The sequence below is a fragment of the Dromiciops gliroides genome, chromosome 3 (assembly GCF_019393635.1).
Source record: "Dromiciops gliroides isolate mDroGli1 chromosome 3, mDroGli1.pri, whole genome shotgun sequence".
Lineage (NCBI taxonomy): Eukaryota > Metazoa > Chordata > Mammalia > Microbiotheria > Microbiotheriidae > Dromiciops > Dromiciops gliroides.
Window position 1 is genome coordinate 299,261,335 of NC_057863.1, and position 14,994 is coordinate 299,276,328.

Below are 14,994 nucleotides of genomic sequence, written 5' to 3' on the forward strand. Positions count from 1 at the left end.
GTTTCTTGAAGTCTCATGGAGTCACTAGCTTTTACTTATCCAATTCCAATTTTTAAGGAATTATTTTCTTCATTAAACTTTTGTGCCTCTTTTTCCATTTGGCCAATTTCATATTTTTTGTTTGTTTGTTTGTTTTTGAGGCAATTGGGGTTAAGTGACTTGCCCAGGGTCACACAGATAGTAAGTGATAAGTGTCTGAGGTCGGCCAATTTCATATTTTTAAGGAGTTATTTTCTTCAGTGCATTTTGAATCACTTTTACCACTTGGCCAATTCTCTTTTTTTTTAAGGTTGTTTTCTTCATATTTTTTTTTTGTCTCTTTTACTAAGCTGGTAATTTGTCTTTATATATATATATATATATATATATACATATATATATAACACATATCTATATACATATGCATACATGCACACATATGTATTTGTGTGTATACATATATGCATACATACACACACATATATATGCATCAGTCATTTATTTCCCCAATTTCTTATCTCTCACACTCATCTTTTTCTTTAACACTTGGAATTCTTGTTGGTTTGTATCCAATTTGCATTTCACATTGTTGTGTTCTTAATATAAAGAAAAATTCTAATGGTGTTAAATAGACTAGATATTGGTGGTCTAAACCTGTTCTGAGACAACCATCAATTTTACCAAGCATTTCTAAAACTTCTGTGCAACAGGGTATTTTAACAGGAAATGTCTACTGGATAAATCAACAGGCATTTATTTAATGCTCACTGTATTCCAGGAAGTATGCTCCTTGTTCTAACAAGATGGATGCATTGATTACCTAATTATTACCAAAGAATTTTCATAGATAAAGAGATTTTTGTGTTTTCCTGGTAATTGTTGGAAATTTATGAAAAACTATGCTTTTAATAATCTCACCTGTGAGTGGAAGAACAGCAAGAAATGTTGTAATATGAAGGAAAGAAGTTTATGACTCAATAAAATGGCAGCAACATTTAATTGAATCTCTGGACATCTCAGTAATGAGAAATATTGCTAATTTTTTCACTATCTAAACAAAGTACATTTTCTGTCTAATAAATTAGCTCTTTTTATTACAGAGATTCCAGCTTAACTAGATGGGAAGTGGTTTTGTAGTATAGAGATGATTACTACAATGTCATTCTGTTTGTCATCTTTAATTAATTGACATTTGGACTCACTATCTTATTCACAAAGTGGAAGTTAGAATCCTATTGTATCAATTAAGCATATTGAGGATATATGTATATAGGTATGAATGAACAGATACCCATTGGCTAATTTGCCACTGTTGCAAACCTGAGGATATCAGCCATAGATGATTAGCTATGCTGTCCAAATATGTGTTCAATGTACAGTATAGACCAGGATGAAACTACTATGCTCCATATAGAACTTATGTATCAAAGATCTTGATATTTCCTAGAAAGGGCTAGAAAACCATAGATATCTCAAAGGAAGATAGAGTAATCCATGGTGACCTCAACCATTTAGTGTCTCCTACCATGAGTGGTGTCACTACCTGCTTTTGCTTTCCTGGACAGCTTAATGCTGACCTCTGAAAATTGGCTATAAACATGGTCCCCTTTCCTCAACTCTACTTCTTCATGTCTGGCCTTGCCCCACCCTCACCAGCCATGGGAGCCAGTAATACCATGCCCTGACCATCCCTGAGTTTACCCAGCAGGTCTTTGATACCAAAAACATGATGAGGGCATATGACCCTCACCGTGGGCAATATCATACTATTGCTTCTGTTTTCCATGGTCCATTAAGGAAGTGGATGAAGAAATGCTCAATTTACAAAATAAAATAGTAGCTAATTTGTTGAGTGCATCCCCCAAAATGTCAAGACTACTGTTAGTGATATTCCACCCTATGGGCTCAAGACAGCTGTCACCTTTATTAGCAACAATACTGCCATCCAGGAGTTCTTCAAATGCATCTTACAGTAAGTAGTTCACTGCCTTGTTCCACTGGAAGGCCTTCCTCCACTGGAACACAGGGGAGGGGATAAATGAGATGGAGTTTGCTGAAGCTGAGAATAACATACAAGATTGCATTTTTAAGTACCAGCAATACCAGGATGCCACTGATGAAAGGAGTAGGATTTTGGTGAGGAGGCAGAGGAGGAGGCCTAAGGGAGATATCCTGCCATTTCAGTCTTCTCAACTCTTCCCAACATTCTTTCCCCATCATCCTTTTCCTCTAAAGTTTAAATTTTCTGCCTCCATACTTTTTCTCTCCTTCTTTGTAAGTGTTGAGCCCTCTGCCCTCTGTTCTTCCTTCCTTATATGACCTGTCACCTCAGTAATATACCCTTTTCTTCATCAATCCCAGATTCTCTCCAAGAAGCATATTGTCCCCAACCCAGAGCCTCAATTTGTGCCCATTAAGTGCCCTGCAGTAAAATGGTGATGAAGAGGAAAGGTCCAGAACTCTTTGGCTTTCTTTTATGGAAAAGGGTACCAAGCTGCTATATTCCTAGTTGAGAGTTCTCTTGGTGGGTATTTAGGGGGAAAGGAGGAAATGAAGTGTTTCATTCCATAAAACTCTGTTGGGGGAGCCATACTTTCTATTCTAACTACCATCTGCAGATACTACTGTCATATTCCTATATCCAGGTATCTCCCTCTCTCTCTCCAGCTCTGGAGAAAGTATTGAGATAATTATTTCCCCCAATTTTGGTTTCTCTCCCAAATGTTCATTTTTCTTTGAAGGGGTTTGTGCTTCACTCTTCTAGGTGGGCTCCCTTCTCATCTCTTTGTCCCCCTTTACTTTGGGACCTAGATACCCTTCCCCAGTCTTAGAAGTGAAAATTGTTTCAGTGCCCAAAATTCTAGACAAGTCTCTCATTTGAGGAGTATTTCAATTCTTTTCCACTCTCCCCTAAAATCAATTCCCTCCAAGAGAAGGTAGCAGGGGCAACACAACACTTCCTTTCCCATTACCAAATCTTTCCTTCATTTTATTTCATCCTTTCCACATCTACAATTTATATGTTGGGCTCTTCCCCTGCCCACTTCCTAGATTTCTGTTTTCTGTTGAACTTGCTGCTTTTTTAATATTGAAAAGAAAATGCACCCAAATACAAAAATGAACAGGAAATGACTGGGGGAAAATGGACCTTTATTTTAGAGAAAAGTTTGAGGTTGTCAGAGGAGACTTGCAGGTTTCTGAAGTCAACCCAGCCCTCTCTCCTTATCCTTTTTAATACTGCATCCAATTCCCTGTCCATTTGTAGCATCTGTCTGATTTGAGTTCAGATCAACAGGCCCAAATGAACTATATCCCAGGGTACAGAAAGTACTGGCAGATGTGAGTGCTGAGCCAATGTCAGTGACCTTTGAAATAACATGAAGAATAAGAGGAGTGCCACTGGATAGGAGAAAGGCAAATGTAATGTTTTTTAAAAAAGGAAGGAGTAGGAAAGTGGAATCTATGAATTCTAAGTCACAGAGCTTGACATTTGTTCCTGGCAAAATTCCAGAACATATTGTTAAAAGGCATAGTTAATGAATATCTAGAATAAAAAGGGGGTGTTGTTCACAAACAGCAAATATGGCTTTATTCTAGACAAATTACATTTCCTTGACATAGCTGCTAAATTGTTAGAGTTGGTAAATGCCATAGATAGTTTACCTAGATTTTGGTAAATAATTTGGTTATAATTATTAGATATTTGTGAAAATATATACTGTAATGATTTCACTTATGAGATAACTCATGTTATTTATGTAGACAAGAATAACTGCAGGAAAACAGTTATGTGATGGAAAGGTAAAAAAAGAGTCAGAGTATCTGGATTTAGATCCATACTTTTATAGGATCTTGGACTGAGGGATCTTAGCCAAGTTAATTAACTTCTCCTTACCTCAATTTCATGAATTGTAAAATGAGGTACTTTGAGTAGATGGCCTCTAAGGTACCTCTGAGTTTTAAAGATATAATCTTTTTCTTTTACTTTTTTTTTTTTTTTGCAGTGCAATGGGGGTTAAGTGACTTACACAGCATCACACAGCTAGTAAGTGTCGAGTGCCTGAGGCCAGATTTGAACTCAGGTACTCCTGAATCCAGGGCCGGTGCTTTATCTACTGTGCCTAGCCACTGCTAAACATATAATATTAAGAGGGAGAGTAATGAAAGGCAGAGCCAAAATGGCAGAGAAGCCAGGAATTAGCCTGAGCTCTCCTGATTTTCCCTGAAAAACAATATTAAACAAAGCCTCTAAATGGATTTTGCAACTTCAGAACCCGCAAAAAGAGAGAGAGACACAATCTTCTTACTTGAGATAATATAGAAGACTTCAGGAAAGGTCTGTCTCCCTTCAGCAAAAGGGGAGGGTGGCTCAGCAGAGTGCAGCTTGGAACAGAGCACGGCTTGGCACAGCACAACTCAGCCCACCTGAGATTGGCATGCCACAGAGGTGGTCTGGGAAGGTTAGCAGGAAGCCCCTGTGCACAGCATAAATTAATTGCTGAGGCCCCTTGGTCCTGGCTAAGAATGCTGGTGGCACAAGAGGCCATTTATGAAATCTGCCATCCCTAGCTGGGAGAGAAAACTGTCAATTAGAGTACCACCCAAATGACAGCTGCAATTTAGCTAAACCATCCCAACACAGGGAGCAAGCCCAGGGAAGGGAGGAATCCAAAAGCCACAGAGGCCTCAAAACAGAAAGCCAGTGACCTGGCCCCTATCCCCCAGTACAAGAAACTTGCAACAGAGATCCCTGTGTTCTAGGACCAGACCTGAACTTTAAAAATTTTTAAATAGGCTACAGTATGAGTAAGAAACAAAAAAAGACCCTTGCCATTTACAGTTTCTATGGTGAAAGGGAAGACCAAAACACAAACTCAGATGAGTTTGTCAAGATGCCTATAAGTGAATCCTCAAGTGGGAAGATGGTCTTGTCTTAAGACCAAAAAAGACTTCCTGGAAGAACTCAAAAAAGCTTTTAAAAATCAAATGAAAAAGGTAGAAGACAAAATTGGAATAGAAATGAGAGTTATGCTGGAAAAAGGAAGCACAAAAACTGACTGAGGAAAACAATTCCTTAAAAAATACAATTAGTGAAATGGGAGAAAAAAAATTTCCAAATAGAAAAGGAGGTGTAAAAGCTTAGTGAGAAAAATAATGCCTTAAAAATTAAAATTGGGTAGATGGAGGCTAATGACTCCATAAGACAGCAAGAATCTATCAAGCAAAATCAAAGACTGAAAAAATAGAAAAAAATGTTAAATATTTCACTAGAAAGATAACTGACCTGGAAAATAGATCCAGGAGAGATAATCTAAGAATTATTGGACTACCTGAAAGCCATGATCAAGAAAAGCATCTAGACACCATATTCCAGGAAATGATCAAGGAGACCTGCCCTTATATTGTAGAATCAGAGGATAAAATCATCTTTGAGGGAATCTATTGATCACCTCCTGAAAGAGGCCCTAAAAGGAAAACTCCAAGGAATTTTGTAGTGAAATTCCAGAATTATCAGGTAAAGGAGAAAACAATCTAAGAAGCCATAAGGAAACAATTTAAATATCATGGAGCCACAATCAGGATTGCATAGGACCTAGAGCTTCAACATTAAAGGATTGCAAGGCTTGGAATACAATATTCCAGGAAGGCAAAGGACCTTGAATTACAACTAGGAATAAACTAGGCAGCAACATTGAGCATTATCTTTCAGGAGAAAAAATGGACATACAATGAAATAGGGACTTGACCAGAACTGAACAGAGAATTTGATCTTCAGATATAAAACTCAAGAGAAGTATAAAGAGGTAAACAGGAGAAAAAAGGTTGTTCAATAAGGTTAAACTGTTTACATCCCAATGAGGGAGGATAATACTTTTAACTCTTCAAGTGTGTATCTCTATTGGGGTATTTTTATTAAGTTGACTTTGATGTGGTCATATAAAGAAACTTAAAGAGCAGAATAAAAGGAGAATAGGGGGAGGAAAGGGTTGGGGGGGGAGAGGTGGAATGGTTTAATTACATCATATGAAGAGGCACAAAAAACCTATTACAATAGAGGAAAAGAAGGGAAGGGTAAGCATTGTTTCAACCTTACTCTCATCAGACTTGGTTCAGGGAAGGAATAACATGTATATCCATTTACTCTCTTTTTTTTTTTTTTTTGGTGGGGCAATGAGGGTTAAATGACTTGCCCAGAGTCATACAGCTAGTAAGTGTCAAGTGTCTGAGGCCGGATTTGTAGTCAGGTACTCCTGAATCAAGGGCCAGTGCTTTATCCACTGCACCACCTAGTTGCCCCTCATTTACTCTTTAAGGAAGTAAAAGTCTAAGGAGAATAGGGTGGTACTGATAGAAGGGAGAGAAGAAGCATCGGAAGAAAGGGGAAAGAAAAGGAAGTGCAGTTGATAAAAGGGAGGGCAGATTGAGGGAGGCAGTGCTTAGAAGCAAAACACTAATGAGGAGGAATAGAGTTCAAGAAGAAAAAAAGGTACAAACAAAGGGGGAAAGAGGATGTAGGAAAATAAACAGTAATCTTTTTTTTTTTTTTTTGCAGGGCAATGGGGGTTAAGTGACTTGCCCACGGTCACACAGCCAGTAAGTGTCAAGTGTCTGAGGCCGGATTTGAACTCAGGAACTCTTGAATCCAGGGCCGGTGCTTTATCTACTGTGCCACCTAGCCACCCCCTAACAGTAATCTTAACTGTGAATGTGAATGGGATGAACTCTCCCATAAAAGAGAAGTTAAATATCATAATGCTACAATATGTTGTTTAAAAGAAACACATTTGAAGCAGAGCGATACACACAGTGTAAAGGTAAAAGGGTGGAGCAGAATACATTATACTTCAGCTGAAGTCAAAAAAGCAGGGATAGCAATCCTTATCTCAGACAAAGCAACAGCAAAAATAAATCTAATTAAAAGAGACAAACTACATCTTGCTAAATGTATGATAGATAGTGAAGTAATATCAATATTAAACATACATGTGCTAAGTGGTATAGCATCCAAATTTTCAGAGAAGTTAAATGAGTTACAAGAGGAAACAGACAGCAAAATTATACTAGTGGGGGATCTGAACCTTTCCCTTTCAGAATTAGATAAATATAACCACAAAATAAATAAGAAAGAAGTTAAAGAGGTGAATAGAATGTTAGAAACATCAGATATGAAAGATGTCTGGAGAATGGAGATAGGAAGGAAGATATCTTTTTCTCAGTGGTACATGGCATAAATTCAAAAACCCTGATAGTCAAGTGTAGAGAGGCAGAAGTAAAAAATGCATCCTTCTCAGATCATGAAGCAATAAAAATTACATGTAATAAAGAGCTATTGAAAGGTAGACTAAAATTAATTGGAAACTAAACAATCTCATACTAAAGAATGAGTGGGTCAAACAACAAATCAAGAAGCAATCAATAACTTAATCCAAGAGAATGATAACAATGAGACAACATACCAAAACCTATGGGAATGCAGCCAAAGCAGTTCTTAAGGGAAATTTTAAAAGCTTACATGCATAAAATAGAGAAAGAGGAGATCAATGAATTGGGCATGCAACCAAAAAAAAAAAAACTAGAAAAAGAACAAATTAAAAATCCCTAATTAAAAACTAAATTAGAAATTCTGAAAATCAAAGGAGAAATTAAGAAAATTAGAAGTAAGAATTAATCAAGAAAACTAATTGCTGGTTTTATGAAAAAATCAATATAATAGATAAACCTTTGGTTAATTTGATTTAAACAAAAAGAAAGCAGAAAAACAAATTATGAGTATCAAAAACGAAAGGGGTGAATGCACCACTAGTGACGTGGAAATTAAAGCAACAATTAGGAGCTATTTCGCCCAACTGTATACCAATAAATTTGACAATCTAAATGAAATGGATAAATATTTGCAAAAATACAAGTTGCCCAGATTAAGTAAAAAGGATATAAAATTCTTAAATAAGCCCATTTTAGAAAAAAGAAATTGAACAAGCCATCAATGGACTCACTAAGAAAAAATCTCCAGGGGCAGATGGGTTTACAAGTGAATTCTACTAAACATTTAAAGAACAATTAATTCCAACACTATAAAAACCATTTGGAAAAATAGATGAAGAAGGAGTTCTACCAAATTCCTTTTATGACACAAATATGGTGCTGATTCCTAAACTAGGCAAAGCCAAAACAGAGAAAGAAAGTTACAGACCAATTTCTGTAATGGTTATCAATGCAAAAATCTTAAATAAGATATTAGCAAGGATATTACAGCAAGTGATGACCAGGATAATACACTATGACCAGGAATGCAAGGACCGGTTCAATATTAGGAAAACTATCAACATTATCAACCATATCAATAAGAAAACTAACCAAAATCATATGATTATCTCAATAGATGCAGAGAAAACTATTGACAAAATACAGCACTTATTCCTAATAAAAACACTAGAGAGCATAGGAATAGGTGGAGCTTTCCTTAAAATAATAAGCAGTATCTACCTAAAACCATCAGCTAACATTATATGTAATGGGGGTAAGTTAGAGGCATTCCCAGTAAGATCAGGGGTGAAACAGGGATGTAAATTATCACCTCTATTATTTAACATTGTACTAGAAATATTAGCTTTAGCAATAAGAGAAGAAAAAAATTGAGGGAATTAGAATATGCAAGGAGGGAACAAAACTTTCACTCTTTGCAGATGATATGATGGTATACTTAAAGAATCCTAGGGAATCCACTAAAAAACTATGTGAAACAATTAACAACTTTAAGAAAGTTGGAGGATATAAAATAAATTCACATATATCGTTAGCATTTCTATACATAATCAACAAATTCCAGCAGCAAGAGATAGAAAGAAAATTTCCATTTAAAGTAGTGGTAGACATTATAAAATACATGGGAATCTACTTGCCAAAACAAACCCAGAACTATATGAACACAATTACATAACACTTTTCACACAAATAAAATCAGATCTAAATAATTGGAAAAATATAAATTGCTCATGGATAGGGCAAGAAAATATAATAAAAATAACAATTCTATCTAAATTAATTTACTTATTCAGTGTGAGACCAATCAGACTACCTAAAAATGATTTTATAGAGTTAGAAAAAATAATTTAAAAATTCATCTGGAAGAAGAAAAAGTCAACAATATCAAGGAAACTAATAAAAAAATGCTCTTCTCTCAGCCCAATCAGCAGGTGATCCCAGTTACCATCTTTGACTGCAAAATTGTCTTACTCTGTTCCTATGTGAGTTAGGCTGCTCTGTTTTGTTTTGTTTTTTTATGACATTATTTGGGAGTAAGTGGAGAGGTTTATTGGGAGCTTGTGGGAGTCATAGACTCTTCTCCATAATCTTTTCTCTGCCCCCCACTAAATCAAATTTATAAGAATGCAAGTCATTCCCCAATTGAGAAATGAACAAAGTATATGAACAGGCAGCTTTCAGATGAAGAAATCAAAGCTATCTATTGCCATATGAAAACATGTTCTAAATCACTATTGATGAGAGAAATGCAAATTAAAACAACTCTGAGGTTCCACCTCACACTATCAAATTGGCTAATATCACAAAAAAAAGAAAAATAATAAATGTTGGAGAAGCTGTGGAAAAAATTGGAATACTAATGCATTGTTGGTGAAGCTGTGAACTAATTTGGAGAGAAATTTGTTACTATGCCCAAAGGGCTATGGCACTGTACATACCCTTTGACCCAGTAATACCACTACTGGGTCTCTATCCTGAAGAGATCATAAAAGAGAGTAAAGGACCCACATGTACACAACTATTTATAGCAGCTCTCTTTGTGGTGGCAAAGAATTGGAAATCAAGGGAATGCCCATCAGTTGGGGAATGGCTGAACAAGTTGTGGTATATGAACGTAAGGGAATACTATTGTGCTGTAAGAAATGATGAGGAGAATTTCAGAGAAACCTGGAAGGACTTACTTGAACTGATGCTGAGCGAGATGAGCAGAACCAGGAGAACATTTTACACAGTAATAGCAACATTGTGTGATGAACAACTGTGATAGTCTTGGGTCTTCTCAACAGTGCAAAGATTCAAAACAATTTCAAAGAACTCATGAGAGAAAATGTTCTCCACATCCAGAAAAAACAACTGTGGATTCTGTTTTGTTTTGTTTTGCAGAGCAATAAGGGTTAGGTGACTTGCCCAGGATGATACAGCTAGTAAGTGTCAAGTCTGGATTTGGACTCAGGTCCTCCTGAATCCAAGGCCAGTGCTCTATCCATTGGACCACCTAGCTGCCCCTGAGAACTGTGGATTCTGAATGCAGATTGAACCATACTGTATCTAATTTTTGGCTGTCTTTTTTTTTCTTTTTTGAGGTTTTTCCCTTGTGTTCTGCTTCTTCTTTCATAATATGACTAATGCAGAAATATGTTTAGTATTATTATACATATATAACCTATATCAGATTGCTTTCTGTCTTGGGGTGGGGGGAGGGAAGGTGGGCTGGACAATAATTTGGAACTAAAAATTCTATGAAATCAAATGTTGAGGGGGAAGCTAGATGGCACAGTGGATAAAGCACTGACCCTAGATTCAGGAGGTCCTGAGTTCAAATCCAGCCTCAGACACTTGACACTTACTAGCTGTGTGTCCTTGGGCAAGTCACTTAACCCTCATTGCCTCACAAAAAAAGAAAACAAATGTTGAATAACTATCTTTCCATGTAATTGGAAAATAATAAAATGCTTTTATGATAAAAAAGAGTGAGAGTAAGGGGATACATAATTGCTTTATTGACTGGACCCAAATAATAGTCATTAAAAGTTTAATGCTATTTTGGAAGAATGGTTTGATTTATATACCCAAGGGATTGGTTTTCAGTAATGTCCAATTTAAACTTTTTATCAATGACTAGGATGAAGGCAACCTGAATTATTAAATTATTGGATTAAAATATGACAAAACTAGAAGAGAGTATGCATATTGGAAAAGTGTCATCCAAAAAGATTAACAGATTTTAAAATATTGATACTGAGCTGAATCAGATAAGATGAATAAGAATCAGATAATATCAGATCAGATACTAAAAGACATTGACCTGAACCAGAAAAGGTGAATTTTTATAGTAATAAGTGAAAAGTTTATTCTTGGTTCCAGAAATAAACTTCAAATTTACAGAATCAGAGTTGTAACTACTAATAGTAAATGATCTAATAGCAATAACAATAATAGTAATGATAGTAATAATAGCTAGCTCTTGCATTGCATTTTATATATATTGTCTTATTTGACCTTCACAAAAACCCTGTGATGTATATGTTATTATTTCTCCATCTTATATGTGTAGAAACCAAGGCTGAAAATTGAAGGGACTTGCCTATTTTTGCTTGACTAATAAGAGTATGAGGTGGAAGTTGAACTATGACTTCCTAACTACATTTTCAATAATCTGGCTACTGTGTCACTTATTTGTCATACAGATGTCACCTGGAAAAAAATCTTGGAAATTCAGTACAATGAAAACTAAAATTGGTTAGCAGTGTAACATGGTAACAACAACAAGAACAACAAAACTCATGTAAGCTTATACTGAATTATGAGAGGCATTGTGGGAATTAGGCAAATCCTAGTGTCACTATATTATTCCCTGTTCAAATTCTGGGCACTATGTTTTAGACAAAACATTAATAACCTAGAAAGCATCCAAAAGGGACCAAACAGGATGTCATAGCCCTAGAAATCAAGCAATATAAGGATCAATTGAGAAAAAAAACATGGTCAGTATATAAATAATAATAAAATAGTAAATAGGTTAAAAGTGGAAAATTAAAGTGGAAAATATTTTTAAATATGTGAAATAATCATAATATTAAAACAGCTCACATTTATAAAAATAGTTTAAGGTTTGCAAAGTATTTTACAAATATTAACTCATTTTATCCTCACAACAAAACTGGGAGGTAGGTACCATTATTATCTCCATTTTATATGTGAGGGAATGGATACTGAGAGGAGATAATTCAATTTTTTAAATTACAAAAAGAGATTTATTTGATATAAGTGAAGAATTTTCAAAGGAGCAAGAGTTTGCCTTGGAAGAAGGTATTACCCCTTTAGAGGTCTTCAATCAAACTCTGTAATATCATCTTGAAAAATAAGTTATGGTAATATATACAGGTTGTACTAGCTGGCTTTGAGGTTCTTTCCAATTCTGTCATTCTAAACATTATATACTCTATATACATATGTTGCTGTATATGAATTTATTTCATATGAATAACATAAACAGTATTTAGTAAAATTTCTTGTGACTTCAACTTATACAGGAAAGAAAATTATTTACTTCTAATTTTTGAGTTATTTCCCCCTTCTTTTCCCATTCTAATTTTAGAAAGTTGCTTTGGGGGAACAAAGTGTACTTAGTGTAAAGGTTGTACATGTTGATAAAAAGAAACTGGTAAGTGGAAGAAAGTGAAGAAGGAAGGGGAGATAGAAAGGTCAGGGATAGGGAGCATGGTGGATAGTGAAGAATGAAAAGTTTAGGAGTTTTTTTCTATCCTCATTGACAACAAAGAGATGGAATTGAAAAATTGGAGAACTCTAATAAGACTCAGAAATTGCATCTGCCAATTCTTTCACTCACCCTAGTTGCCTTATTTCTTTCAACTTGACTAGAAGTTTCCGGATCCTCTGATAACTTATTCTATATTTCAACACTTCATTAAGAAATTTTGTCCCATATTTTTAAAAATATATTAATTTTGAACTTAAATACAAAAAGACAAAAAATCCATGTACACAGCAAAACACATAAGAGAATTTATTATGAAACCACGAATCTCTATTTCATGCTGTTTACTTTAAAAATAATACACATTGTTTTCAAATAATATATATAATATAATATATATTATTTATATATTATATAGTGTTTTCAATATAATAAATAATACACATTGTTTTCAAAACTACCCCAATTTTCTGTTCTTCCTTCTGAGAGATTTTTGCCCCATATGTTTCACTTCCAGTATCACTCTTTTTGTGTTTACTTCTGTTTATTGTTAGTCTCAGCTCATCCTGAACTTCACCACTATGGAAACAATTCTTATAAGAAAGTTATCCTCTTGTAATCATCTTCTAATATTTATCATTTTTCCATCATCTAATATATGTCTTTTTAATTATAAAAGTATTTTATTATTTTCCAGTTACATGTAGAGATAGTTTTCAACATTGGTTTTTATAAGATTTCTAGTTTCAAATTTTTCTCCCTTCCTCCCCTCCCTCCCCTTCTTCCCAAGACAGAAAGTAATCTGATATAGGTGATATATGTACAATAACATTAAACATATTTCTGCATTAGTCATATTATAAGAGAAGAATCAGAGCAAAAAGGAAAAACCTCAGAAAAGAAAAAACAACAGCACCAAATACAAAAGAAATTGTATGGTTCAATCTGCATCCATACTCTACAGTTCTTTTTATTTTTTTTTCCAGATTTGGAGAGTCTTTTCCATCATGAGTCCTCTGGAACTATCTTGTACCATTGTATTGCTGAGAGGAATCAAGTCTAGCACAGTTGATCAACACACAATGTTGCTGATACTGTGTACAAATCTAATATATGTCTTTTAAAATTTTCATTTAGTTAGAATATTTTTCTCCAATTACATGTAAAACAATTCTAACATCCATTTTTTATAACTTTGTGCTCCAAATTCTGTTCCTTCCTCCCTCTTCCACTTAAGAAGGAAAGCTGTTTAATATGACTTAAACATGTATAGTCATGCAAAATATTTCTATATTCATCAGGTTGTGAAAGAAAACAAACAAAAAGACTGAAGAAAAATAAGCTAAAAATATGCTTCAATATGTATTCAGACAACCACAGGTTTTTTTTTCCCTTCTGGACATGGATGATATTTTTGATAAGTCCTCCAGAGTTGTCTTATATCATTGCATTGCTGACAATAGCAAAGTCATTCACAGCGGATCATCTTACAATATTCCTGTTGATTTGTACCCAGGACATTTCACTTTTCATTAGCTCATGGAAGTCTTCCCAAGTTTTTCTGAGAGCATCCTGCTCATCATTTCCTTTTTTTTTGGGGGGGGGGCAATGGAGGTTAAGAGACTTGCCCAGGGCCACACAACTAGTAAATGTCAAGTGTCTGAGGCCAGATTTGAACTCAGGTACTCCTTAATACCGGCCGGTGCTTTATCCCCTGTGCCACCTAGCTGCCCCCTGCTCATCATTTCTTACAGAACAATTGTGATAAAAGCTCTGGAAAGACACATTAAAAATTAATTGGAAAGTAAATAATCTCATCCTAAAGAATGACTAGGCCAAAGAGAAAATCATAGAAACAATCAATAATTTCATCAAAGAGAAAAAAACCAATGAGACAATGTGATAAAAGTTATGGGATAAAGCAGTTCTAAGGGAAAATACTATATCCCTAAATACCTACATGGATAAAATAGAGAACAAGGGCATCAATGAATTGGGCATGCAACTAAAATAGCTAGAAAAATAATTAATAAAAAATTCCTAATTGAATACCAAATTAGAAATTATGAAAATTAAAGAAAAGATTAATAAAATTGAAAGAAATAAAATTCCATAATTAATAAATAAGACTAAGAGCTGGTTTTATGAAAAAACACAATAAAATAGAAAAGCTTTGGTTCATTTGGTTTCAGAAAAGAAATACGATAATCAACTTATCAGCATCAAAAATGAAAGCAACACATTTTCCAACCAATAAAAATGAAATTAAAGCAATAATTAGGAATTATTTTGCCCAACTGTATGCCAATAAATTTGATAATCTAAATGAAATGGATGAATATTTCAAAAAATGTAAATTGTCAAGATTAACAGTAGAAGAAAAATAATACTTAAATAAGCCCATTTTAGAAAAATAAATTGAAGAAGCCATCAATGGACTCCCTAAGAAAAAATCTTCAGGGTCAGATATATTTACAAGTGAATTCTACCAAACATTTAAAGAACAATTAATTCTAATACCATATAAACTATCT

At 34.6% G+C, this 14,994-nt stretch overlaps 1 pseudogene; it reads left to right on the plus strand.

Moving 5' to 3' along the window:
- LOC122747505 overlaps nt 1-3,840 on the plus strand; it is a 42,992-nt pseudogene extending 39,152 nt beyond the window's left edge.
- Nucleotides 3,841-14,994: the final 11,154 nt, after the last annotated feature.